Source organism: Schistocerca gregaria, chromosome 6, assembly GCF_023897955.1.
Source record: "Schistocerca gregaria isolate iqSchGreg1 chromosome 6, iqSchGreg1.2, whole genome shotgun sequence".
Lineage (NCBI taxonomy): Eukaryota > Metazoa > Arthropoda > Insecta > Orthoptera > Acrididae > Schistocerca > Schistocerca gregaria.
Window position 1 is genome coordinate 180,709,387 of NC_064925.1, and position 27,104 is coordinate 180,736,490.

The 27,104-nt window shown below is 41.8% G+C and overlaps 1 protein-coding gene across 1 annotated transcript in view; it reads right to left on the bottom strand.

Moving 5' to 3' along the window:
• Positions 1 to 27,104, bottom strand: part of LOC126278790 (uncharacterized) — a 669,740-nt gene that overhangs the window by 490,706 nt on the left and 151,930 nt on the right. The window lies entirely within an intron of this gene.

Sequence of the window (27,104 nt, forward strand, 5' to 3'; positions counted from 1 at the left end):
CCCAGAATGGATGAAGTGTGTATGTATATGTATATAATTAAATATTTACAGAGCCCTCCTATTCCCATCTGTGTGAGTAATGGATTTTTTTGTATTACTCTTTTGTTCCAACATTTTCATCTCAGGGTAGTTCTTGCACCCTAAGTAACTGATTATTTGTTGCATGTTCTTTCCAATCTCCGTCTTCTCCTGCAGTTTTTATCCTCTTCAAGTCTGATACCATCGAAATTATTTCCTGATTTCTTAACTCATGTCTCATCATACAATCCTTTCCTCTTGACTGTAATTTCCATGTGTTCCTCTCTTCTGCTGAGTACCTCATCATTCCTTATCAGTCCACCTAGTTTTGAACATCCTGCTCAAACGCTTCCTCCTCGTTGGTTTTCGCGAAGTCCATAATTCACTATCATACAATACTGTGCTCCAAAGGTACAGTCTCAGAAATTTTGTCCTGAAACTAACGCCAATGCTTGATATTGGAGACTTCTCTTTTCCAGGAGTGCCCTCTTTGCATTTGCGAGTCTGCTTTTTATGTACCCCTTGCTTCGTCCGACATGTGTTACTCTAAATCCAAGGCAACAGAAATCCTCTACTTTCTCAACATTGCCATTAGGTTTATCGAGACTAAATCGGGATGGCCAAAAGGGCAGTTTGAAACTCTCTCCTGCCGGTCACATGTCCATAGTTTCAGCCACAGTCCTTCTACGCTGACTGTGTGAGGCACCGCCGGAGCTTCGGCGCCCGTAACGAAAGCTTAAATGTGACCCTGGAGGTTGTTAAGCTGGTTAACGCCCCTCGTAACGAGCAGTAAAGGATTGCTTCGCCTCGTGTGTATCCACTTTACGACCCGTGAAACGTTCGCTATCATAGTTGCTGTGGCCCGCAATAGGAGCAGACGCACGAAAAATAAAACTAGTGAACATACAAGGACACAAACAAAAGCACATGCTTTGCCCATATTTTGAGGCTAGTCTCTGAATATCTGTACAAAACATGTCCCAAGTGTGAATTTCCAGTTAGAACGTAAACATCTGCGCTAAGTGAGTTCGAACGTGGCTCATTATTGGTGCCCATATGCTGCGTCATTCCGTAACCATAGTAAACGAAGCGTTTGGTTTTTCAAGAAGATTATACCTAGTACAGGGAAAACAGCATCCACTAAGTCACAACACGGATGAAAGTGTGCGTTGAATGATGGTGATAGCCGCTCACTGAAGAAGATTGTGACGAGAAGTGATGGGACAAAAGTTGCAAAATTCAATGCAGAATTGCATGACGTACTCGCGAACCCTATCAGAACAATAACAACGCGAAGGGGGCTCCATAAACTGGGAACTGCAACGCGGGCAGAAATCCCAAAACCTCTCATCAATGACGCAGATGCCCGTAAAAGGAAATGTGGTATCGAAGTCATATAACCTGGACTGCTGAGCGTTGGAAGACAGTCATTTATTCGAATGAGTCTTGTTGCTCACTCTTTCCAACTTCTGGCCACGTTTATGTCCCAAGAGTGCAACACGGCGGGGCTTCGGTGGTGATTGGGGTACATTTGTCCTAGTATTCCATGCCCCACGTAGTAGTTACAATGCAAGGTCGCATTCCTGCCTGGGATTATCTGTCCATTTTCTTCCATACCATGGTAAAACTTGTGTTCGCCAAAGGTGCTGTTGTGTTCCAAGACGACAGAATCGCTGTTCACTTAACTCGCATCGCCCAGAACTGGCGAAGATGAATTGACGCATCTCCCCCTTGGCTACACAGTCAATGATCTCAGTATTATAGGCACTTTGTGATATACTTAGCAGAGAAGTATCTCGTTTTCTGGAAGAATGCTATAAAGGTTCCTTGAAAACTGTGCAGGACTGAATGCTGTTTTGGACACCAATGGACTTCCTGTACCGTATTAGTCATAGTGATGCGTTTTTTTTGTTTCCGTATCTTTTACACCCCCGTACACAGGTAACATAGCTCTTCGTGGTTACTACCGGACGAAGCGTTATTTAGAGTAGATGAATTGATAAACAAAGACAATAGTAGTGTCTCTATTTCACAAACGTAAATTTAAATTCTAGGTCATAACAAGATTGCGGAAGTGCTACCTATCATCGTGACACGATCTCAGGACTACGAGAGGTAAATTCACGTCCCGGAAGTGGAGAGACTCTGTAATAACATATAAACTGCAGGGCTCTCTGCAGCTCACATAGTTACCACTTAATTACAGTTTACTATACAGTCTAGAATGTTGGACAGTATAGGTTTTGAATACAAAGATTATTGAGAAATAATACAAGCTATGACTTACAAGTGAATCACATTTACGCTCATCTCTTCATTTTATTTTCATTCAAACTGACATCGGTGTCGGAGAATTTTTCATAAAATCTACATAACTTGCTACAAGAATATGACGCATTTAAGTCTTGAAAATTTCTTACTGGTTTACCTCAAATTTTTAGACGAAACACACACACACACACACACACACACACACACACACACACACACACACACATACATACACACACTATCCAAAGACGTAACCGCATTGGCGCATTAGCGAAAATCTCGATAAGTTCTTAACTCATTTACGTGAGATTGTTGTACAATGGTCTAATTAACATTCAGACAGACATAGCAATGGACTGTATATTCTTTGAATAACAATGAGCAGGTTATCTGTTAAAATGGACAGCGAGAAAGAAAATGCTATGCTATGCTATGTACTCGTAAATGTACATTTTCGTTTTCTTTCTCTTAGTCGTTTTTAACTACCAGAGCGGCACATGTAACCCTTGAGAAATTGTTTCTCCCATATACTGTACATTCTTGCTTCCAGCAAATAAATTTAAAAAAAAGTAAAAGCAACTGTATGCTGTTTTGTTTCCTTCCTCACTGTCGGTTTTAACAGAAAAGCGGAAACTTATATTTATGGCGTATCAGGTTACGTCAGAGTACCACTATGTAACCTTAATTGTCCGAAACTTTGTAATCCGCCCCATTTGTAGATCAAAACTAGACGAAATACTGTCTTTGAAGCTACTTTCCTCACAGACCCAGTGACAGGAGAGGTCTCTCATATCCCACATATCAAAGACTCCCACCGAGTTACACTTTCATTTTAAGCAACTCCAATTCCCAATCAAGGTTTCGTTGCCAGTAAGAGGAAACATGAGAGGGTGTGGAGGAGGTGGACAGGGAGGGGGAAAGAAGAAGGTAGACAGAAGGAGGGCGAAGAAGGAGGTGGAGAGAGATATTGGGGAGAAGCATAAGTGTAGAGAGGGTGGAGAAGGATATTACGTAATACATTCGATTCTTGTACATAATTAGCAATCGCGAAATATTGCCGAGTTCGTTAGTATGTTAGATTTATGCAGCAAGTTGTGTGGTTTTTATGAAAAATTCTACGGTGTTGAAGCGCAGACAGGGATGTCTGTTTGAACAAAAATAAAATGAAGAGATGAGCGTAAGTATAATGCACTCGTAAATCACAACTTGTATTCTTCCTCAGAAATCTTTGCATTTAAAAACTGTACTCAGTCCCACATTCTACAGTAAACAATAACCTGTCTACCAGGTGGTACATACGTGGGCTACACAGGGCACTGTAGTTTATATGAACTACAGAGTCTCGTCGCTTTCAAGACGTGAATTCCCCTCTCATAGACGTGAGCTCGTGTCATAACGAAAGGTAGAAGTTCCTGTCTTGTTATGATCTAGAATTTAAAGGTATATTTGTGATATAGCTTACGGTTATTAGAGCCTCGTATAAAGAATTACATAAATGAAGAAAATTGATCAAGGAATTGTTCACAATATTGGTAATAACGTTTCCCTGTTTATATATATATATATATATATATATATATATATATATATATATATATATATATATATGTGTGTGTGTGTGTGTGTGTGTGTGAGAGTCGAAATGTTACTTGAGTATCGTGTGAAAATTTGAAGTAAATTGATCAAGAAGGTTTCGAGATTTTCGCTAACAATCTTTCTCTTTAGATATTATTACATAAGCTTTTTGTAATATATCTACTTGAAAATAAGGGGCTTATATTCATTCGGTCGGTTATTAATCATAATAAAACTTCAAGTAAATCGGTCGAGAACTTATCTATATTTTTGATACCATCATTTCCTCTTTATACATGAAATGTGTTAAATAAATATGTAGCCTGTGTCCGTCCGAATCTTTATTAGAGTAATATGTAAAAATTTTACGTAAATTGGTCAAGAACGTTTCGAGATTTGTGGTAACCAAGCTAAACAACGGCTTGTTCTCATATAGTAGTATAGTTTTGATTGAAGTAGACACTCCATTTAATAATTTGAACAGAATTCTCTTCATTTAATGTCTTCGGATATACGAAGAAACGATACGGCATCGGCCGCGTTGTGATATTGAGAACTATCCTGGCATGCACCTGGAATGATCTGAGAAAACTATTGAAAACCCAAAAAGGAGTGTCGGATCAGGACTGAACGCTCTTATACACGAAATCCTTCGGTAATTTACGTATGTATTCACTATTTACAAACAGAACCTCATAAACTTACAGCTTACATACACTGACGCAAAAGAAAAGTATCACAAAGAGAACACCTTAACCGAACTCTACTAAACTGCTACATGCAGGTGATCACCTTCTCAGACTTCTGAGAAAGTTCGTATCATTGGCATCAGGGACACGAGGGCATCATGTGAACAAATGCCACAGACCATGGGCTGTGCCGCAATGACTGCAGAGCAATGGTGGCCAGATAAATTTAGTGCAACAGTGACGTGGAAAAAATAGGTGCGGGTCGTTGAAGAAGCACTCTACGTCGATGCGATCGTAGGACTGTTCGTCTAGCTCAAATGGTTTATAAGAGCTGAAATATGGGAGTAGGTTACAGACGAAGTGTCACCACAAACGAGAACAGATTACCTGAAGTTGAGTGACGATCTAGAATTGCCAAGAGTCATTTTCCCATCATACCGTACCACAGATAACAATCACCTGTTTGCACGGTTTAGACCCACAGTCAGCTGGAACACTGAGCCTGAGGCATTATCTTTTTATGCGACTTCTGAACAACTCTTTAAGAACAGGATATTGGATTCCGAAAAGTACCTTTATATTTTTTATGAAGTGACATTAGCAATAAACAGATAAATTATTTTTTCTTTTTTTCAGTTGCATATCAAAAGTAAATTATATTAAGATACAAGCCTCTGGAACGCCATAGAGCTTGTGCGTTATATCGCTGATAATAAATGAGTTTGATCATTAGTTACTTTATCATTAATTTGTATCTTTCCTCTGCGTTGGCTCCGAGAGAGCCAATGTATATACGTCAAAAAACGTTTTGCATCACCTCGGTTCCGAGAATTGTGGAACCGGTACAGAAAATTGGAATAGAGGTCAACATAAATAACATTTTCACCCTTTTTATTGCTCATGAAAACCAGATGTTGTACCACCATACAGCGGGACCTTCAGAGGTAGTGGTCCAAATTTCTGTACAAACCTGTACCTCTAATACCCAGCAGCCTATCCTCTTACACTGATGCATGTCTGTATTCGTGGCATACTATCCACAAGTTCATGAAGCACTGTTGATTCAGATTGTCCCACTCGTCATAGGTGTTTCGACGAAGATTCCTCAGAGTGGTTGGTGGGATTGATCGTCTATAAACAGTCCTTTTCAATCTATCCCAGACATGTTAGATAGCGTTCATGTCAGGAGAATATGTAACCACTCTAGTCGAGCGATGTCGTTATCCTGAAGGTAGTCACTCACAAGATGTGCACAATGGGGGCGCGAATCGTCGTCCATGAAGACGAATGTCTCGCTAATATGCTGCCGGTATTGTTGCATTATCGGTTGGAGGATGGCATTTACGTATCGTACAGCCGTTACGGCGCCTTCCATGACCACCAGCGGCGTACGTTGGTCCCACATAATGCCACCACAAACCAGAGGGAACGTCCACCTTGCTGCACTCGTTGTGTCTAAGGCATTCAGCCTGGTCGGGTTGTCTCCAAATAGTTCTCCGACGATTGTCTGGTTGAAGGCATATGTTACACTCATCGGTGAACAGAACGTGATGCCAATTCTGAGCGGTCCATTCGGCATGTTATGTGGACTGTCTGTACAGCGCTGCATCATGCCGTGGTTGCAAAGATGGACCTCGCCATGGACGTCAGGAATGAAGATGCACATCGTGCAGCCTAATGCGCACAGTTTGATTCATAACACGGCGTCCTGTAACTGCACGAAAAGAATTATTCAACATAGTGGGGCTGCTGTCAGTGTACCTCCGAGACATAATCCGTAGGTAGCGGTCATCCGCTGCAGTAGTAGCCCTTAGTCGGCCTGAGTGAGGCATGTCATCGACAGTTCCTGACTCTCTGTATCTCCTCCATGTCCGAACAACATCGCTTTGGTTCTCTCCGAGACGCCTGGACAGTTCCCTTGTTGAAAGCCCATCTTGGCACAATGTAACAATGTAGACGCGTTAGAAGAACGTTATTGACCGTGTAGGCATGGTTGAACTACAGACAACGCGAGCCGTGCACCTTCTCTCTGGTGGAATGACTGGAACTGATCGACTGTCGGACCCATTCCGTCTAATATGCGCTGCTCATGCATGGTTGTTTACAGCTTTGGGGGGGTTTAGTGACATCTCTGAACAGTCAAAGGGACTGTGCCTGTGACACAATAGCCACAGTCAACGTATATCTTCAGGAGTTCTGGGAACCGGGGTGATGCAAACCTTTTCTGATCTGTGTGATTTGCAATGTCTGTTTGCTGCTAATAACACAAATGTTCATTACACTTAATCGTGAATAATTATTTCAAAATCAGGTATTTACTTATCTCCTTGTAATGATAGTAATTTTTGTAGTATTTTGGTATTATACAGCAAATGAATAAGAGAAATTGGAAGCCGATTTATCGTTGATGAAAGAAGCGAATATTATTCATGATCTTTCATTAATTCTACTTTAAAAGAAGATAGAACCCTCCTGAAATTATTTGGACGATCGTTTCTTTGTCTTACGTTTCTGCGTGCGTAAGAATTGATCACGATTGATCAGTCACGCATCATCGAACAACAACAACGTCATCCGTTACGCTTACACAGTGCCACTTTATTAATCTCATTAATGATACCACAGTTAAAATCTAATGGATTGTAATTGCCACATTATTAGCATAAATGCACCACACGGTGCGTCAGCAGAAAGATTTATGCCATCGTCATTTGAATGGAAGCCTTTTTGCGACGATTAATTTCCTTTAAATCTCGTATCATTCCCAATATATCTAAAACAGCTCACTAAGAAATCTTTCTTTGAAATATCTCAACATGGAATAAAGCCACATTTTAAGTGAACTTTTGTGGTGTTCAGCGATGAGTCTTCCACGAGTTGGTGGCATTCAGATCAATGCCAACTTGTCTTTATACGAGCCACTGAAAGCCCACAAGAAACAGCTATTGTGGAGACGCATACCACGCTAACCATACGAATAATGGTGTGAGGAGGTACTAGACATGACAAAAAGATTTCTCTAAAACTACATGAAAATGGCTTCCTTGCAAATCACACGTAAGTGCGGAGCGAGTGAAAAGCGAACACTGATTTTATTACGATGATTATTCCTTCCTATGTAACTGGAAGTCAACAAAATATTTTATTGTAGATGGGACAGTCAGATACTGAAATTTTGTGCAAAGATATAGCTTAACGAAATATCCCCATTTGGCATATCGTGCTACACTTCTTTGCTCTTTTTGGATATTGAGAAATTTCTTGTTGGCTTCTGCCTCGGGATTTTCGCCCTGATGTTTGTTTGACGACTTTGCTTAGGTTTCACCAGCACGAGTGGCTGGAATTGTCAAAAATTCATCCGCCATTGCTGGTAGAGGGTGAAGCTTTGACAATGGCACCCAATCGTGCTGTTTTGAAACGTCAGGAAGCTCATTAAACAAATCTCAGCCGAAGAATCCGAGACAGAAGTCAACAGGCAATTTGTCAACACGTGGCCACGAACACCACGATTGCTTTGAGGATGTTCTCCGTCAGTTCTGTCTCGTAAGGGTACCAAATCGTGCAACAGTATTCCAGAAGAAGACGGACAAGCGTGGTGTAAGCACTCTCTTTAGTACATCTGTTGCATCTTCTTAGAGTCCTGCCAGTGAAAGGTAATCATTGGTTCACCTTCGCCAAAGTATTTTCTATTTGATCGTTCCTCTTTAACTTATACGTGACTGTAATGCATAAGTTTGTAGCTGAATTGACAGCTTTTAGATTTCTGTGATTTATCGGTAACTGAAATTTAGCATATTCCTTTTAGTACTCGTAGATTTAATCTTTTAGTCAAATGACACTTTCACACGATACAAATATCTTGCTTAAATCATTTTGCAATTGAAATAGATCTTCTTATGACTTAACTATGAGGTGAACGACAGCATCACCTGCAAATAATGTAAATGTGTTAGTGCGATTATCTCCTAAATCATTTATATAGATTAGGAACAGCAGAGGCCCTATGATATATCCTCGAGGAACGCCAGATATCCTGTATCACTTAATGAGTTTCCGCGAATTACTACGATCTGCGACTGTTTTGACAGGTAATCAAGAATCCAGTCGCACAAATGAGACGATACTTCATAGACATCCAATTTGATTATAAAGACGCTTGTGAGGAAAGGCTTGAAAAGCCTTCTGGAATCAATTTGAGATCCTTTACCAGTAGAGGTAATTGTTTCGTTTGAATTAAGGGCTAGTCGTCATTTACAAGAACAATATTTTCTAAATCAGGAGACATTATATCAGCATGCTGTGAAACGAACCAAGCTGATATACAATGAGTAACAGAAGACTTGCCTTTATTGGTGTATCTTTCTTCGCTACACCTAGAATGTGTAACTGCAACTTTCTCATATTGACAACTGCTCTTGATTCAAATCCTGGAATATTTTCTTACACTTTTTGTTGAAAGAATTTCAGAAAACGGTGTTTAGTTACTCCTTTTAAAGGCACAGTCATCGGAACATTACAGTTGCTGTTGCGAAGTGAAGGTATTGACGGTTTCTTGCAGCCAGTGATCTTACCATATGACCGGAATCTCTTTGGATTTCCTGTTCTATTTCGAGATAATGTTTAGTTGTGGAAACAACTGAAAACATACTGCACTGAAGTCCCGCCAAATTTCGAAAATTCTGTTCAAGAACGCTGGCTTCGGAGTGTTTTTTCGTTCCTTCTGCAACAGTTTTCTGACCTTTTTTGCGCACTATAAGGGATCAGTTCCTTGTCCTTTCAATTTAACTGACATAAATCTCTCAATTTTCGTCGCTATTATTTCTTTGAATTTTTCCATTGCTGCAGAGTTAACCTGGGTGAAATGGAGACTTTTTTAGGAAGGAGTCAATCAGATTTGTATTTTCTTTTGTAAGTGGGCATATCCTTCCGTATATTTTTGGTGAAATTGCATATTTTGGTGTTCAGACTCGATATCACAGCCATTCAGTCACTAATCCTTGTATCTGTCATGATGTTTCCTATTTACTCAGAATTATTCATTGCTATGTGGTCAATTATGCTTTCGTAACCATTTACACTTAGGGAGGACACCTGTGGTAAAAGTCAAAATATTTTTGAGAGAAAATATTCAGTTGAATTTCGGTCGATATTTTATGCGCAACGCTGATTTTAAACATGTATTGGGCCAACTCGTGGAGTGTAGATAGAAATCACTACTAACTATAAATGTATGAGTGAGGTATCCATTTATAATGAGACTCAAGTTTTCTCTGAACCTGTCAGCAACTGTGTTATTTGATTCGCTCCCGAGAGGCCTCCTCTGAATCAGGGAAAAGTATTTGTATGGAATAGAACAATATATCGAAGTGAAACATGGACGGTAAACAATTCAGACAAGAAGATGCTTTTGAAACGTGATGCTACAAAAGAATACTAAATATTAGGTGGGGTGGATAATGTAACTGATGAGGAGGTACTCAATAGAATATGGGAGAAAAGAAATTTGCGGCGCAGCCTAATTAGAAGAAGGGCCCGGTTTGTAAGACACATTCTATGACATCAAGGGATCTCTAATGTACTATGGGGGGTGGGGGGAGGAAAGCGTGGGTGGTAAATATCGGAGAGGGAGACCAAAAGATGAATATATAACGATGTAGGTTGTGGTAGATATTGGCGGCCAGTATGGCTGAGCGGTTCTAGGCGCTTCAGTCTGGAACCACGCGACCGCTACGGTCGCAGGTTCGAATCCTGCCGCGGACATGGATGTGTGTGATGTCCGTAGGTAAGTTTGGTTTAAATAGTTCTAAGTTCTAGGGGACTGATGACCTCAAATGTTAAGCCCCATAGTGCTCAGAGCCATTTTTTTATTTTATTTTTGTAGCTGTTATTCGGAAATGAAGGTGCTTGCACAGGACAGAGTAGAATGCAGAACTGTATCGAATCAGTCTTCGGACTGAAGACAATAGCAACAACAACAACAAAGAAAGAAACCCCACACGACTTGAGGAAATTTTTGTGTGTCGTTAGTGTTCGGACTGGATTGATGAGGTACATCACGAATTCCTCTCTTGTACCGAGCTTTACATCTCACAGTAGCACATGCACGCAACGTTCTCAGTTATTAGTAGAATTTACTGTAGTCTCTGTATTCCCCTCTTCCCCTACTGTTATTAGCCTATGCAGCTCTTCAAAATATGATATTCCATAATCTCTTAGAATATGTCCTATCATCGTGTGAGAGGGCACCAAAATAGAGCCGTCAAATACATTTTTAAAAACTCTCTGTAATGGAAAATTCATTGAACACACTGAAGGACCTGCAGTAAAATAAAAAGAAGTTAATCGTTCAACAAATATTCAACTACCTTCCATAGCACCACATCTCAAACGTTTTGATTCTCGCCTTTTCGGGTTTTCGGAGTATATGACATGCAGTAGTATCACAATAGCATCAAAGACATTACGCGACGTTGATCGTGTTTCTGTAGCCAATGTCGGATATTCACTTTGAAAAGATTAAATGAAGTTCATCAGTTGTTGCTTTATGCAGCAACTCCGTAATATTGAGTTTGCATCCGCTATGAAGCCAGCAGCTCACAACAGCTCGCTTTTATAAACGCTTCTGCTCCGATACGTAAATTTTGAAGATGACCGTTTGAAAGTCACATACAGGAGCACAGAAAATTAATTTATCCATGACGACACAAAAGCTATTGCTTGTAACGAGCTCTACTTAGCTTTACTTCGGAGAGATTAGCATTTTAATTGAGTCCAGGGAATGTTTTACGACCTAATTTACAGGCGGTAATTTTTTGGTTAAAAATGTTTGACCGTCACTATGAGAAAAATAACCCGTCTGAAGCTGCCTATGCTTATTAAAGGGAATATTTAAGTGGAGAAACTGGAGTTACGAACATTAAAAATATAGTGTAGCAAATACTATAACAGACCAAAATATGAAAGAATGTGAGGCAATGATTCATACGGCAATGCTGAACGCAGAACAAAAGAAACAGAACAGTGTGGAAAAAGATAGGAGTATGTAGCTAGGAAGATGAAGTATGTTACAGGTGCATACAGATATAATTTGTCGCAAACAAAAGGAAAATCTGGGAGGAAAACGCAACTGAATTGTCAAAAAGATTTATAAAAACTCTTAGTACTGGAAAATTCATTGAATGTGTAGACGTACCTAAATTAAGAAAAAAAAAAAACAATTGAACTAAGAGGACGTTCGTAAACCACAAATTTGTGAGGACCCCAGTAATAAGATTCACAAATAGGATTTACAAACATGTGAACCTTGCATATGACGGAGTCTCGTGCAATTTCGTATAATTCCACTTTATCTAACAACTACAACTTTATCTGAACTTCTTGGATCCCATATACAACGTGTTTCAATATACGCTGACAGTATAATTATAATTATTTCGACATTTTTACCGACATAGTTTGGTAAGCCAAGAAACTACACTCATTAACTGAAAATAAGAAGCGTTCCTGAATGGAAACTAATTTACCTGAATCAGCATTTAACGATGATATGTCGCTGTACATTTATAAGGCAGCATATACTACCAAACTAGTTTCCTTTTCTTTTAAAAAACGTCATTATTTAAATCATATCAGCCAAGAGCAGGACTTTAGTATTTTCATAAAGTGCCATAGTTAAATGTGTGCGACCATCGTCGTTAGGCTTTCTCGCAACCATGTGTTCATCTGGTATGAAAAAGGCGAAAAACAAAGATTAAATATTTTCTGGGAGCTCGTTAAGCAGAGACGAAAAAAAATGATAGGGCCAAGAAGTTTTATGTGTGTAGAATTACTGCAATTTAAGGACAGTGAAGTTAATTCCATTTCACTGTTGTATATGTGGTAGAATTTTCTATGTAATTTGCCATAAGCTTCAATGAACAAAGAGAATATAAATTATCTCTCCCAGAACTCCTAGAACATAAGACATAAGTAACAAAGAAATGACCGTTGAATTGATGGGAGAAGAGTGTAGTCTCACGTTGAAGGAAAATCACTACTGACAGTGTCCATCGCCTATAAGCGAGTACGCCTATCAAATAGGCAAAGACATTGACAAGAAAATATTTTGTTACTTTGGCAAACTGTGTGCAGTGACATAAGGCAAGTGTCTCCGAAAACAGTTTTGTATGTACCTCTTTATGAAGTGATCATGGTGTGCTCGTTTCGTTCAACTGCACTCGTGTGCAGTTATCTGCGAAGGATATTTGTTCAAAGAAAATAAAGTCTGTAAAAAATTGCTCCTTCATTTACAAAATTTATAACTCAAGCAATTAACAATAATTTGGGAACAATTCTCTTGATGATGATACACATGAAAACACCTTCAAAATTACAATTACAGGTTAAGTTTCCAGGAAATGTAAGACTCTGTGTTCGACGATCTGCTTTTAGAACCGTGTAGGCCAGCGGCTGCCATACGTATATTGAAACTGTGCGCATAATTGTAAGCGAAGAATCAACTAAAAGAAAAGTTGGTTGAAGACGAGTATCCTACTTGTTGAATGTTAACCAAAAGCAAACTCAACATCGTACTTCTTATTAATATACGGAAAGATCTGAAGGAAATTACTCCTGCGTTCTGAGCAGCCAATGACGATGAGCCTTTTTTAAATGATGTCACACCAGAAACGGAAGAGCAAGGATTGCCGGGGTGGGATCCGCCAAAAGCGCCAAAACTGATTTCACTTTTGATCTTTGTATAGTAGTAAACCACGGACAGTGGGAAAATTGGTACAGAAGTGAACCGGAACGTTTGAGATGTCATGCTATAGAAGAAAGTAGGAAATCAGGTGGACTGCTGAAGTGCGGAATGGAAAGGTCCTCCGAAGAACCGACAAAGAAAGGAACATTTGGAAAACACTGAAAAGAAGTGACAGGATAACAGTACATGAATTACGACATTAGGCAGTAGCCTCCGTCGTGTGATACGGAGGTACTGAGGGTCAAAACTGTAGGGGACGACAGAGATTGGAATACTTCCAGCAAATACATGGGGACGACCTGTGAAAGGGCTACTCTGAGATGGAGAGTGATCACTCAAAAGAAAAAAAATCTAATAAATTTTATTTTTAATTGATGCTTGATCACATGTGATTCCAGATTATGAGTGGTAGTACAATCGGTCGTCCCGATTTCCGGGATTCATGTTCGTTTTACTATTTGTTTGTAATCATAAACACAGAATTTATCTCAAATGTTCAATCAAATTTCGGCTCCTTTCATTGTTTTGATTGCCATACAGCTCTCCTGTTGTCCGTCATTCCTATGATAAGCTTTAACTGAACGGTGTTCAAATATACTGCTCCATTCACGGCTGTGTGTAATATCGATAGAGATGCTTCAGAGGCCGCATGCTAGGCGTCACATACTTTGCGTTCCACTTGTTAGAGATCTTCTGATGTCCTTCAGGGAAGGAATATATTCAAAACAGGTATTAGGAGGACATAAAAGGTTGTCTTTCTCTTTGCCAACGGACTAATTTGTAATGTGGCCGCCGGCCAGTGTGGCCGAGCGGTTCTAGGCGCTTCAGTCTGGAACCGCGTGACCGCTACGGTCTCAGGTTCGAATCCTGCCTCGGGCATGGATGTGTGTGATGTCCTTTCTTCACCAGCATCAACCTTCTATTTAGATATTGTCCGTGTCAGGCACAACAAACCGTCCTCTCTCCTCAGTAGCAGAATTTGTAAAATTGACGTATTCAGTAGTTCCCATTTCTTATGTTCAGATGACTTTTCCTCGCTCCTGTTTCTCCTCCATACTAAGTTTTTCTTTATTCCTGCTTGTTTGTTCAGTAAAGTAACCGACTAACCAGAAAATTCCAGTTCCCAAATAGAAGACATTGATTATCTCAGCAGGTTTCATGATCATTCCGTTGTGTGTCTAAATATTTCACTGTTATCAATCAGGGAAGTATGATTGTTCTACCCACTTTGGAGTTTTACTAATCATCATGAAGAAAGGAGGTCACACTGTAGCTTCTCATCGTCATCGAGGTCGCCAAAAACAGTTCGTCAGTTGGGCAAGATGTGTCTGTCGTTACTGAAGCGTGATCGTGGCCTGCTTGCCTCGGCTTGTCTCGTTGTGTCGACACGGGTGGAGCCCTGGTCATTGTAAGGGTTTCAGAAATTGATCAGTCGCTCATACACGCTTGTCACTTCACAGCTGAGCCTGGTCAACCACACAAAAACTGACGCATACATTTTGTATTCCGTGAGGACGGGCCGTTTCCGTGCATATTGCTGGCACAGTGACATTTTTGATTACTTTCTCGATCTGTCATTTTGCTGAGGGCTTTCTTTTGAAAATTACGGCACACTTACACCTGAACAACAACGTCAAACGCAGTTAAATGTTGCGCATCGTCTGCTGGCGTCTAGCGTCGCACTACCCAACAGTCGGCGAAGTGCCCCAGAATGCATAGCGAAAATTGACATTACTGAAACGCTGACATTCCTGATTACACTGTCGTAGTCTGAAGACTGCCACGATACAGCATTCAACGCTAGTTTCTTCATCTCAGAATAAGTACCAAAACTGCATCCACTTCATACTGCTTTCTGTATTTAAGCTGTTTCCACGCCACATTACCTTCTATTACCAAATTCGCGATATATTGGAGCCTCAGGAGGAGTTCTGTGAGCCGACCCTTTCTTCTACTCAAGCTGTGCCACGAATTCCTTTTTTGCCTAATTAGATGAAGTGCTTCCAATTTTCGGCTATCTTCTGTCGCACTAGATTTCGTAAGCTTCTATGCTCTTTTTGATTTCGTCCTGACAGTTTACATTTCACTGCCCTAAAGAGCCAAAACAGTCCAGTAAAAATTAGTACGCAAACGAACTGTTTCTGATATATGTTATCGTGAATGTGTGTTTAGGAGACGCCGCTGACTTCCCTATAAATTATTGAAGTAGATAATAACAATCCATATGAAGCGTAAATGTAACCATTTTACGAATGAGGTACTGGGATTAAGAGGTGTCCGTAACAGTTTGACCATAAGTAAACATTTCTACAGGGTGTTACAAAAAGATACGGCCAAAGTTTCAGGAAACATTTCTCAAACACAAAGAAAGAAAATATGTTATGTGGCCATGTGTCCGGAAACGCTTACTTTGCATGTTAGAGTTCATTTTATTACTTCTCTTCAAATCACATTAATCATGGAATGGAAACACACAGCAACAGAACGTACCAGCATGACTTCAAACATTTGGTACAGGAAATTTTCAAAATGTCCTCCGTTAGCGAGGATACATGCACCCACCCTCCGTCGCATGGAATCCCTGATGAGCTGTTGCAGCCCTGGAGAATGGCGGATTGTATCACAGCCGTCCACAATACGAGCACGAAGAGTCTCTTCATTTGGTACCGGGGTTGCGTAGACAAGAGCTTTCAAATGCCCCCATAAATGAAAGTCAAGAGGGTTGAGGTCAGGAGAGCGTGGAGACCATGGAATTGGCCCGCCTCTACCAATCCATCGGTAACCGAATCTGTTGTGGAGAAGCGTACGAACACTTCGAGTGAAATGTCCAGGAGCTCCATCGTGCATGAACCACATGTTGTGTCGTACTTGTAAAGGCACATGTTCTAGCAGCACAGGTAGAGTATCCCGTATGAAATCATGATAACGTGCTCCATTGAGGTGGAAGAACATGGGGCCCAATCAAGACATCACCAACAATGCCTGCCCAAACGTTCACAGAAAATCTATGTTGATGACGTGATTGCACAATTCCGTGCGGATTCTCGTCAGTCCACACATGTTGATTGTGGAAATTTACAATTTGATCACGTTGGAATGAAGCCTCATCCCTAAAGAGAACATTTGCACTGAAATGAGATTGACACATTGTTGGATGAACCATTCGCAGAAGTGTACCCGTGGAGGCCAATCAGCTGCTGATAGTGCTTGAACACGCTGTACATGGTGCGGAAATAACTGGTTTCCCGTAGCACTCTCCATACAGGGACGTGGTCAACGTTACCTTGTACAGCAGCAACTTCTCTGACGCTGACATTAGGGTTATTGTCAACTGCACGAAGAATTGCCTTGTCCATTGCAGGTGTCCTAGTGGTTCTAGGTCTCCTCCTGTCGCGAGTCATAGGCTGGAATGTTCCGTGCTGCCTAATACGCCGATCAATTGCTTCGAACGTCTTCCTGTCGGGACACCTTCGTTCTGGAAATATGTCTCGCCACAAACGTACCGCGCCACGGCTATTGCCCCGTGCTAATCCATACATCAAATGGTCATCTCCCAACTCCGCGTTTGTAAACATTGCAGTGACCACGTTCGTGACAAACACTAACCTGTTGATGCTACATACTGATGAGCTTGATGCTAGAACTGTAGAGCAATGAGTCGCATGTTAACACAAGCACCGAAGTCAACATTACCTTCCTTCAATTGGGCCAACTGGCGGTGAATCGAGAAAGTACAGTACATACTGACGAAACTGAAATGAGCTCTAACATGGAAATTAAACGTTTCCGGACACATGTCCACATAACATCTTTTCTTCATTTGTGTGTGAGGAATATTTCCTGAAAGTTGACCGTACCTTTTTGTAACACCCTATATATGTATTGAAACAATCTTGAACACAAGTTTTCTTCCTCCCGCCCGTGGTTGGAATCCTCCCTCGGGCATGGGCGTGTGTGTTGTTCTTAGCATAAGTTAGATTAAGCTGGTTTAAGTAGTGTGTAAGTCTAGGGAATGATGACCTAAGCAGTTTGGTTCCTTAGGAATTCACACACACAGAAGTTTTCTATAAGAAGGCGCGGCCCCAAGATTAGTTTTGTACATACACATACTGAACAATGTCAAGGAACAGTCTTAAAAGTTGGCCAGTAGTGACACAGAAATTTAAAGAACTGTCTAATAATAAATAGAATAATTGAACACCAATAAATCTTTTTCAAAATATATTACGTTTAGCCAGAACTATGCATGTGCACATCGACTGAAAACAGTCGAACAAGAAACGAACTCAGGAAGCAATGAACTTTTGCAAATGACGGATACTCTAAATTACCAAGAGATCTTTTAAACAACAGGTAAACGTTTCTCAATTTAAGCGCCAGCTATCTGACACTAATGCCGGCCTCATCGATTGGATTACAACATGTTCTAACTTTACTTGCCCATAAATCACGAAATACTGAAAATAGTACATTCATCTTATCATTCAATACAGTGTCCATAAGTTAGAATGGTGCACGAAAACTGCTTTCAAACCACGCAAGAACAACTTTCGCCGTCAGTTGCTTCTCAATAACATGTGGCCCGTGAGTTCCATAAACGGGCTCATTCACCACTGGAAGCCGAAGCACAGCAAGGTGTGCGGTTACCGTCGCCCGCGTTCGAGCAGTCTCACCAGGTTGATCGCTCAACGGGAATATCTGGCCGCCGAGAAGGCAGTGCTGCTACCCCAGTCCACGAAGGGCCGTCACAGAAATCGCGGCCACCGTTCGCATTACTCCAGCGGCTCGTGCGACTCTGGACTGAAATGAACGGTCACTGCAAACTTTTCAATTAAACCCCCATTTAACTGGAATCAAATTTCACCCGCGATTCAAGCTTGGTGAATGGTGTAAATGCATGATGCAATAGTGCTAGGTTACAGTCATGTGACTTAAGTTTTAAGTACGGAAACTGGACCCTGTCTCTAACATGTATTAATTAAACACTCTCCGGAAAAATGAATTAGGAAATAAATGATTAGTAAATGAAACAATACTCACTATTAAATCTGTTTATTCCTTTATAGAAAACATTTAACAACCTAACACATCAGGTAAAATGATCTTGAGTAAGATTCTAATAATCGCATAAATACAACTGTAATGGCGAAATTGTATCATGACTGTCTTAATCATAGTAGAAAACACAGTTTGTTCTAAAGAAAGAAATGTGTTGAAAATGTGGTCGGAGTTGAAAGCAAGGTGGTCATTGAGCGTGTATACAAGTCTTCAAAGTGAAGTTTGAAGTTATAAAATTCTGTGAAATAGATGTAATCCCCCTACACATCGCGGTTGCAGCTCGATCACACCTTAGTAAATGGTTGTTGGATGATTAAGTAGCTGCAAAACCAGTCATTGACGGTACACCAGCGACCCTCACCAGTGCATAAGTGCCGATCAGCCTTAAGCCTTCCTAAGTCGCTTGATACATCTGTTCCTGCAGCGTCGAAGCTCAGCTCTCGGAGGTCAAGATGCAGCAGTGAAGGATCTCTCCGAAGAAGTAATTTTGTACCGAGTGTTCGGTATAAGGAAATCTTGCATTTCTGCGTTTTAGCTCTTTATTCAGCCTCTATGGGCTACGAATCTTCCGAGTGCAGACCGTTAAAATTGTTCATCAGCAAACCCCACTCCCCTTCCCTGGGCTGTTCTTTATCTGGTTAACCAGTAATGTGCACACTACAACTGAATACTGCAAAAAAGCATCTGAGTGTCTTTCCATCTGTCTCTGTGCCCAACAAGGCATGTCCTCGTCGGTACAGCCGAGTTCCCCCGTCGAAGCTACAGATTATTCATATTAGCCAATCCTGGCTCTTATTCTGTTGTACATACATTTGGTGTTTGTGAAGTGAACGTTCAACTATGCATCACGCCTTCAAAGCGTGTCAAAACTGCGGGACCTACTCCGTATTCTGGATAGCATCTGGCACTTTCTGGAGAAAACAAACTTTTCTTCGTCCTGTGCCTAAAAGTACCTTCTTGTACTTCTCTAAAAATAGAGTTTGCTTTCATTCCACTTCTGGGTTGTAAAAATGGTCTTCGCTGAGGTCTTACCTGTGTGCAGTGCCTCGGGCATCCAGTGGCATTACTACAAAGACTGCCCGGTCACCTGCGAGCTGATGACCTGTATGCCTCTCAGCGCTCCTTTCTGAAAGCATCTCCTAAGCTGCTAGACTACATGACGCTGTTGCCTTGTCCCAGTCTGGCTTCAACGTCCTCTCTTTTGTATAAGGCATGCAAATTCAAATGAAACAGAAGCTGAAGAACAAATAATACACTTTTGGAAATTGAAATAAGAACACCGTGAATTCATTGTCCCAGGAAGGGGAAACTTTATTGACACATTCCTGGGGTCAGATACATCACATGATCACACTGACAGAACCACAGGCACATAGACACAGGCAACAGAGGATGCACAATGTCGGCACTAGTACAGTGTATATCCACCTTTCGCAGCAATGCAGGCTGCTATTCTCCCATGGAGACGATCGTAGAGATGCTGGATGTAGTCCTGTGGAACGGCTTGCCATGCCATTTCCACCTGGCGCCTCAGTTGGACCAGCGTTCGTGCTGGACGTGCAGACCGCGTGAGACGACGCTTCATCCAGTCCCAAACATGCTCAATGGGGGACAGATCCGGAGATCTTGCTGGCCAGGGTAGTTGACTTACACCTTCTAGAGCACGTTGGGTGGCACGGGATACATGCGGACGTGCATTGTCCTGTTGGAACAGCAAGTTCCCTTGCCGGTCTAGGAATGGTAGAACGATGGGTTCGATGACGGTTTGGCTGTACCGTGCACTATTCAGTGTCCCCTCGACGATCACCAGAGGTGTACGGCCAGTGTAGGAGATCGCTCCCCACACCATGATGCCGGGTGTTGGCCCTGTGTGCCTCGGTCGTATGCAGTCCTGATTGTGGCGCTCACCTGCACGGCGCCAAACACGCATACAACCATCATGGGCACCAAGGCAGAAGCGACTCTCATCGCTGAAGACGACACGTCTCCATTCGTCCCTCCATTCACACCTTTCGCGAAACCACTGGAGGCGGGCTGCACGATGTTGGGGCGTGAGCGGAAGACGGCCTAACGGTGTGCGGGAACGTAGCCCAACTTCATGGAGACGGTTGCGAATGGTCCTCGCCGATACCCCAGGAGCAACAGTGTCCCTAATTTGCTGGGAAGTGGCGGTGCGTTCCCCCACGGCACTGCGTAGGATCCTACGGTCTTGGCGTGCATCCGGTCCCAGGTCGACGGGCACGTGCACCTTCCGCCGACCACTGGCGACAACATCGATGTACTGTGGAGACCTCACGCCCCACGTGTTGAGCAATTCGGCGGTAAAGTTCTCTTTTTGAATATTATTAATTGTGAAAATGCAGTCAATAACCTTTATAAAGGTTTATGTAATTTACGATAACGATATAACATCTATAGGCAGGGGACAGCGATAGTGATATCGAGAGTCGAAAGGTTGTTGTGTAGCAGAGGGAATGGTGGATAGTGTGTCTATGAAGCGTGCGCGGGAAAATAGTACTCTGTTTCATGAAAAGCATACGTAATTGTATGGACAGTGACACCGTACTATCAGACTGTTAATTCTCTTTGTCACTTCGGTATGTAATGCCATGGTCAGCGAACTTTAAGAGCAAATAAACCGGACTGCGGAAGTGCCGCTAACAATACTTTGTTATGGCCGACATGAACTGTGCTTTTATGCGAATGAACATTGCTGGTATTGGTTTTGGGTGGTGGAACTGCTGTACATCACATTCTATCCAGCCGTGAAAGTGAAGACTTTAATTAACTGTGCAATATAAATGACTTTCAGTGACGTTGTCGAAGTTTGAAATGTGAGAACAGAGTGGACTTTGTTTACGGTGTGCTTCACACACAAGAACAATTCTGTGAACTGTGTATTTGTGGCTAAGACTATATGAATCTAACGAACTGTGTAATTATGGACGATAGCGTTACGGACAGTGCATACAGTGTAAAACCGAGCGATGTCTACGTCGTGTACTTTGAAAGACAGGACATGTCAACAACGGTCGTATACTGACGTCTTGTGGTTTGTTAATCACCACGGGGTTAATGATACAGCTGTGCCGGAACTTTATTCGCGTTTCGCCGGAGAAGTTCCTGTATCCTGCTCTCATCGTCGTAACCCGCCGACATCGTGCTGCCCAACGCAACGCTTCGAATGCAACTAAAAGTTAAGAAATTTCACCGAACGCTATACCCTGACCTAGAAACTTTCTTTCTCTATTAAAAGTATAAGAATTACAGACTCTATTTAAATAAATTCTTTGTTTAGTTTATGTTTGCTTTCTGCTAACGAAGATAAAATTACAATCAGTGAACTAAAAGTTGCCTGGTAGTTATTGTTGAAACACCAGTAAATATAAACTTCTTCCTCTCATTAGAAATAATTCTCCTTGCATGTCAAAATTATTGGAGTTATTTCATGTAGTTTTATGTATTGTTATGAGAATAGATATATGACAGTGACTAATAAGAGTATTTTCCCGCGAAATATGGCTTCGCGCGAAAATTACGGCGACCTCCATAATTGCTTGCGTTCTGACCAATAACGTATAAACTGCTATTCCCGTACTGGTGCATTTCCTGATGTGAGCGGGAACTATAAATGTCAGCCGTCAAATCACGTAGGGACTGTTTACCCAGTAATAAAAGTTTTTGATATTGTATTGCTACGAGTCGTAGTATTAAGAGACACTGGTTATACTCAAAAGTGGGTAGATGTATGGTGAAACCCCCCAGTGTTCATGCGATTGTTTACAGAATTGTGTGTGATTCACGAAACTTTGTCACTTTTTCTAATTCCTTTCAGATATTGTCTTAGATATCTTTGAAGTTTCAGAGAATATATACACAATTTTGTCGGTCACGTTAATTTCAGAGCAGTTTCTCGTGAATATTAGAGTTTCAGTTTATAAACAAAGTGGGATCATGACCAAATGAGAAGTATAACAAAGAGTGTTGTTTTCCAACTAGAATTTTGGATTACTTCACAGTTCAGATTTTGATAATTATTTTTCCTATGGGTTTAGGTCATCACATCGTCCACTCTTATTATTCCCTCTTGGCTATTGTAGTATTGTGTATGACCCGTCTCTCCCTATAGTTTATGCCTATTTTTTCAGGATTTCGAACATCTTGCACCATTTTACATTGTCGAACGTTTTTCAAAGTCGACACATCCTATGAACGTTTCTTGATTTTTCTTTAGTCTTACTTCCATTATTAACCGCCATGTCCGAATTGTCTCACTTGTGCCTTTACCTCTCTTATCCACTGAAAACATCTGGTCATGGATTGCCAAGAAAATAGCATCCCACTGAGCATCAACACTACAACTGATGAACTCTATTACAGAGTTGAGGCAGCGTGGAATGACGTAGCAGTACTTGTTATCCAAGATCATTTCGACTTGAATCCTAGCCAGGTTAGAACCATTGTAGCCACCAGAGGTGGGAAATGTTAGTATACTAAACTCCGTACCCTGTATAAACCAAAATAATCTAAAAATGTAATCACACATTCATCCTACTACGCTCTTCGTTGTTCGTTACTTTCCTGGTGTCGTCATTTTAATGTCCAGCAGCGTAGCGAATAGAAGACAGTGGCGGAGGTTAACAAATCAGTCCTTTCGTTTGTCTACGATTTCTTCAAGAATGGAGCTGCAAAAAATAATAAAAATATTTCCAATGTGGCTCAAATAACTGTCTATCTCTCATCCACCGCTTTGCCTTTCTCGTAGTTATCCCGAAGCACATTTTCATTTTTTTCCTTCAAGATGAAAACATATTCCCTTGCTTGCTTTAAAGATGAGGACGTCGGTACACTCTTATCGTAATTGACACTACATTTTTGTCGTATTGATTAATTGTGGCCTCAGGTTTTTACTGCAGCTGTCGTATTTGAAGAGGTTGGCGTTGTCTTTAGATATTCACATATGGTTTTCCTCTTTTCTTATCTGTAGTATTCGGCCAACAGGGAATTAGCTTTTACGTGCGAGGTCACTTAAAAAGAAATTGTGGGGGAATTGTTAGCTAACTTCATATAATATTAAAAACTGTTTCTTTTTCAGCATTTTTGCGGCTTCGCATGCTTCCTGTATTTGGCTATTTTAGTGGCGAAGGCTGTTCTTCCTGTCATCCGTGCTTCCCACCAAGAATGGAATTTGTGTACCCCATCTGTCTGCATTGAGCGTGAAACTGCGACATCGTCTCCGAAATGATTGCGAATTGTGCAACCTGAGGTGGGTTCCAGCCTGGTATTCACCTTATCGGATGAGGAAAACCACATCCAGGCTGGCCAGCACACCAGCCGTCATCGTTAATCAGCTGGGAAGGAAAATTCTTGGGCTGCGCGCTTCCCTGAATACAGATAGCAGAGTGTGGTGTCACCACCAGACACCACACTTGCTAGGTGGTAGTCTTTAAATCGGCCGCGGTCCGGTAGTATACGTTGGACCCGCGTGTCGCCACTATCAGTGATTGCAGACCGAGCGCCGCCACGCGGCAGGTCTAGAGAGACTTCCTAGCAGTTGTACAACCGACTTTGCTAACGATCGTTCACTGACAAAATACGCTCTCATTTGCCGAGACGATAGTTTTAGCATAGCCTTCAGCTACGTCATTTGCTACGACCTAGCAAGGCGCCATTATCAGTTATTATGTACAGTCAAGACCGACGTTAATCATTAATGGATTAAAGTTAAGTATTCCACCAGCTACATCCGTTTTTCTAAAGTCTAATTTCCTTGTCCTGTTCCAGACCTCACGCCAGCCTGCGTGAGTTAAAACGCGTGCCTTTCGGCCTCCTCTAGTAACACTGTGTTGGCTCTCCTGCCAACCACAACACAGAGTGCTGCTGCTAGGCTATCCGGGCAATTATGTAAAATTAACATATCCCAAAAAAGAAAATGTTCAATAAAAGCAATATACAACTCGTTACGAAAAAGATAGCACTTCCGTCTCGACAGCAGTAATGATTTAGTAATAAATAAGATATTTCGGACATTTAAATTCAGTTCTGTCTCAGTTGGTTGCTTATCTGTCCATCTATTTTTCTAAATTGTAGTTCTGCCGGCTATTTCGTTTATTAATTACGTAATACAGGAGACTATGTTTCGGTCGTGTGGTTATGGTCTTGTAAGAGCTGCCTCACTTGACAACACTTGTGCTAGCTTCCATGTACCGTAAAGTACAGTCATTGTACTTAGTAACCAGCCCGTACAGTTTGAACTTTTTGGAACGTCCATTTTCAAAGCTAGTTGTGGAGCAACGGTAGGGCACAGAGAGGACTCTGATATCGTTCCACCAGCTCGACACTCTTATTTACATTTTACTAAGACCGTAATGGTCAAAATAATTAAAAAGTAAGTAGTATTAGAAACATGACACTATGTGTTGTGTATTGTTTTTCAATGCATATATATATATATATATATATATATATATATATATATATATATATATATATATATATTCTGGTGTTCTGTTCTTAGACGTCTAAGCTTCGGCCCTTCTTTGTTATGTTCGTACATCGTGGTACGAGAATAATGTAACTGTTTTAAAAGAACAGTTTATATCCATCATGATTTATCAAAAACTAAAGAATTAGAAAAATAGTTACAGAAAAAAAGAGTTTCGCATTTGACCAACTTAACTGCTTCTGCGAGCGACAATTAATATCTCTAGTTGCGTTTGCGAGATAGTCGGAACTTTTTATTACAAATACGGAGTTTTACGAAGTTCTCTTTTAATGTGTGGGAAACAAATGTGTCCACAGTTATGAAAATGATTCAAAAATATTAACATAATATATTGAAAACTAATGTTGCTATCGGTATAGCTTCTTCCATAGAACTCTTCACGTATGTTTGATATGAATGCGTTTTACAGTACTGTGTACTGTGTGTAGAAGATGTTAATTATTTTATCACCATGACAGTGCACACTTTCATTAATCATGGTTTTGAAATGTCAATGCATTCAGAATCACATAGGAAAATAGCGAAGCATTTGGTACAGATTAAACACATTATCAACAGGACAGAGAGCAATTTGTAAATACTACACAAAGAGCCAACTACACTCCTGGAAATTGAAATAAGAACACCGTGAATTCATTGTCCCAGGAAGGGGAAACTTTATTGACACATTCCTGGGGTCAGATACGTCACATGATGACACTGACAGAACCACAGGCACATAGACACAGGCAACTGAGCATGCACAATTTCAGCACTAGTACAGTGTATATCCACCTTTCGCAGCAATGCAGGCTGCTATTCTCCCGTGGAGACGATCGTAGAGATGCTGGATGTAGTCCTGTGGAACTGCTTGCCATGCCATTTCCACCTGGCGCCTCAGTTGGACCAGCGTTCGTGCCGGACGTGCAGACCGCGTGAGACGACGCTTCATCCAGTCCCAAACATGCTAATGGGGAACAGATCCGGAGATCTTGCTGGCCAGAGTAGTTGACTTATACCTTCTAGAACACGTTGGGTGGCACGGGATACATGCGGACGTGCGTTGTCCTGTTGTAACAGCAAGTTCCCTTGCCGGTCTAGGAATGGTAGAACGATAGGTTCAATGACAGTTTGGATGTACCATGCACTATTCAGTGTCCCCTCGACGATCACCAGAGGTGTACGGCCAGTGTAGGAGATCGCTCCCCACACCATGATGCCGGGTGTTGGCCCTGTGTGCCTCGGTCGTATGCAGTCCTGATTGTGGCGCTCACCTGCACGGCGTCAAACACGCATACGACCATCATTGGCACCAAGGCAGAAGCGACTCTCATCGCTGAAGACGACACGTCTCCATTCGTCCCTCCATTCAGGCCTGTCGCGACACCATTGGAGGCGGGCTGCACGATGTTGGGGCGTGAGCGGAAGACGGCCTAACGGTGTGCGGGACCGTAGCCCAGCTTCATGGAGACGGTTGCGAATGGTCCTCGCCGATACCCCAGGAGCAACAGTGTCCCTAATTTGCTGGGAAGTGGTGGTGCGGTCCCCTACGGCACTGCGTACGATCCTACTGTCTTGGCGTGCATCCGTGCGTCGCTGCGGTCCGGTCCCAGGCCGACGGGCACGTGCACCTTCCGCCGACCACTGGCGACAACATCGATGTACTGAAGGAGACCTCACGCCCCACGTGTTGAGCAATTCGGCGGTACGTCCACCCGGCCTCCCTCATGCCCACTATACGCCCTCGCTCTAAGTCCGTCAACTGCACATACGGTTCACGTCCACGCTGTAGCGGCATGCTACCAGTGTTAAAGACTGCGATGGAGCTCCGTATGCCACGGCAAACTGGCTGACACTGACGGCGGCGGTGCACAAATGCTGCGCAGCTAGCGCCATTCGACGGCCAACACCGCGGTTCCTGGTGTGTCCGCTGTGCCGTGCGTGTGATCATTGTTTGTACAGCCCTCTCGCAGTGTCCGGAGCAAGTATGGTGGGTCTGACACACCGGTGTCAATGTGTTCTTTTTTCCATTTCCGGGAGTGTATAATGCCCTAGATCTGTTAGAACAACAGGAAACATACTTTTATAGATCAACAAAGCCTGGGTCCAAGTGGAATTAGCAGACAGAAATCGTTAGCCAAAGCTGTTTTATTAATTTCAAAGTCTTATTTGAAACTTATTTCCATCGATATGTCAATTTATTTGAAACTGTAATATCTGACTCTGCATACTAAACTTAATATTTGGTCATCCCATATGACACTTCATC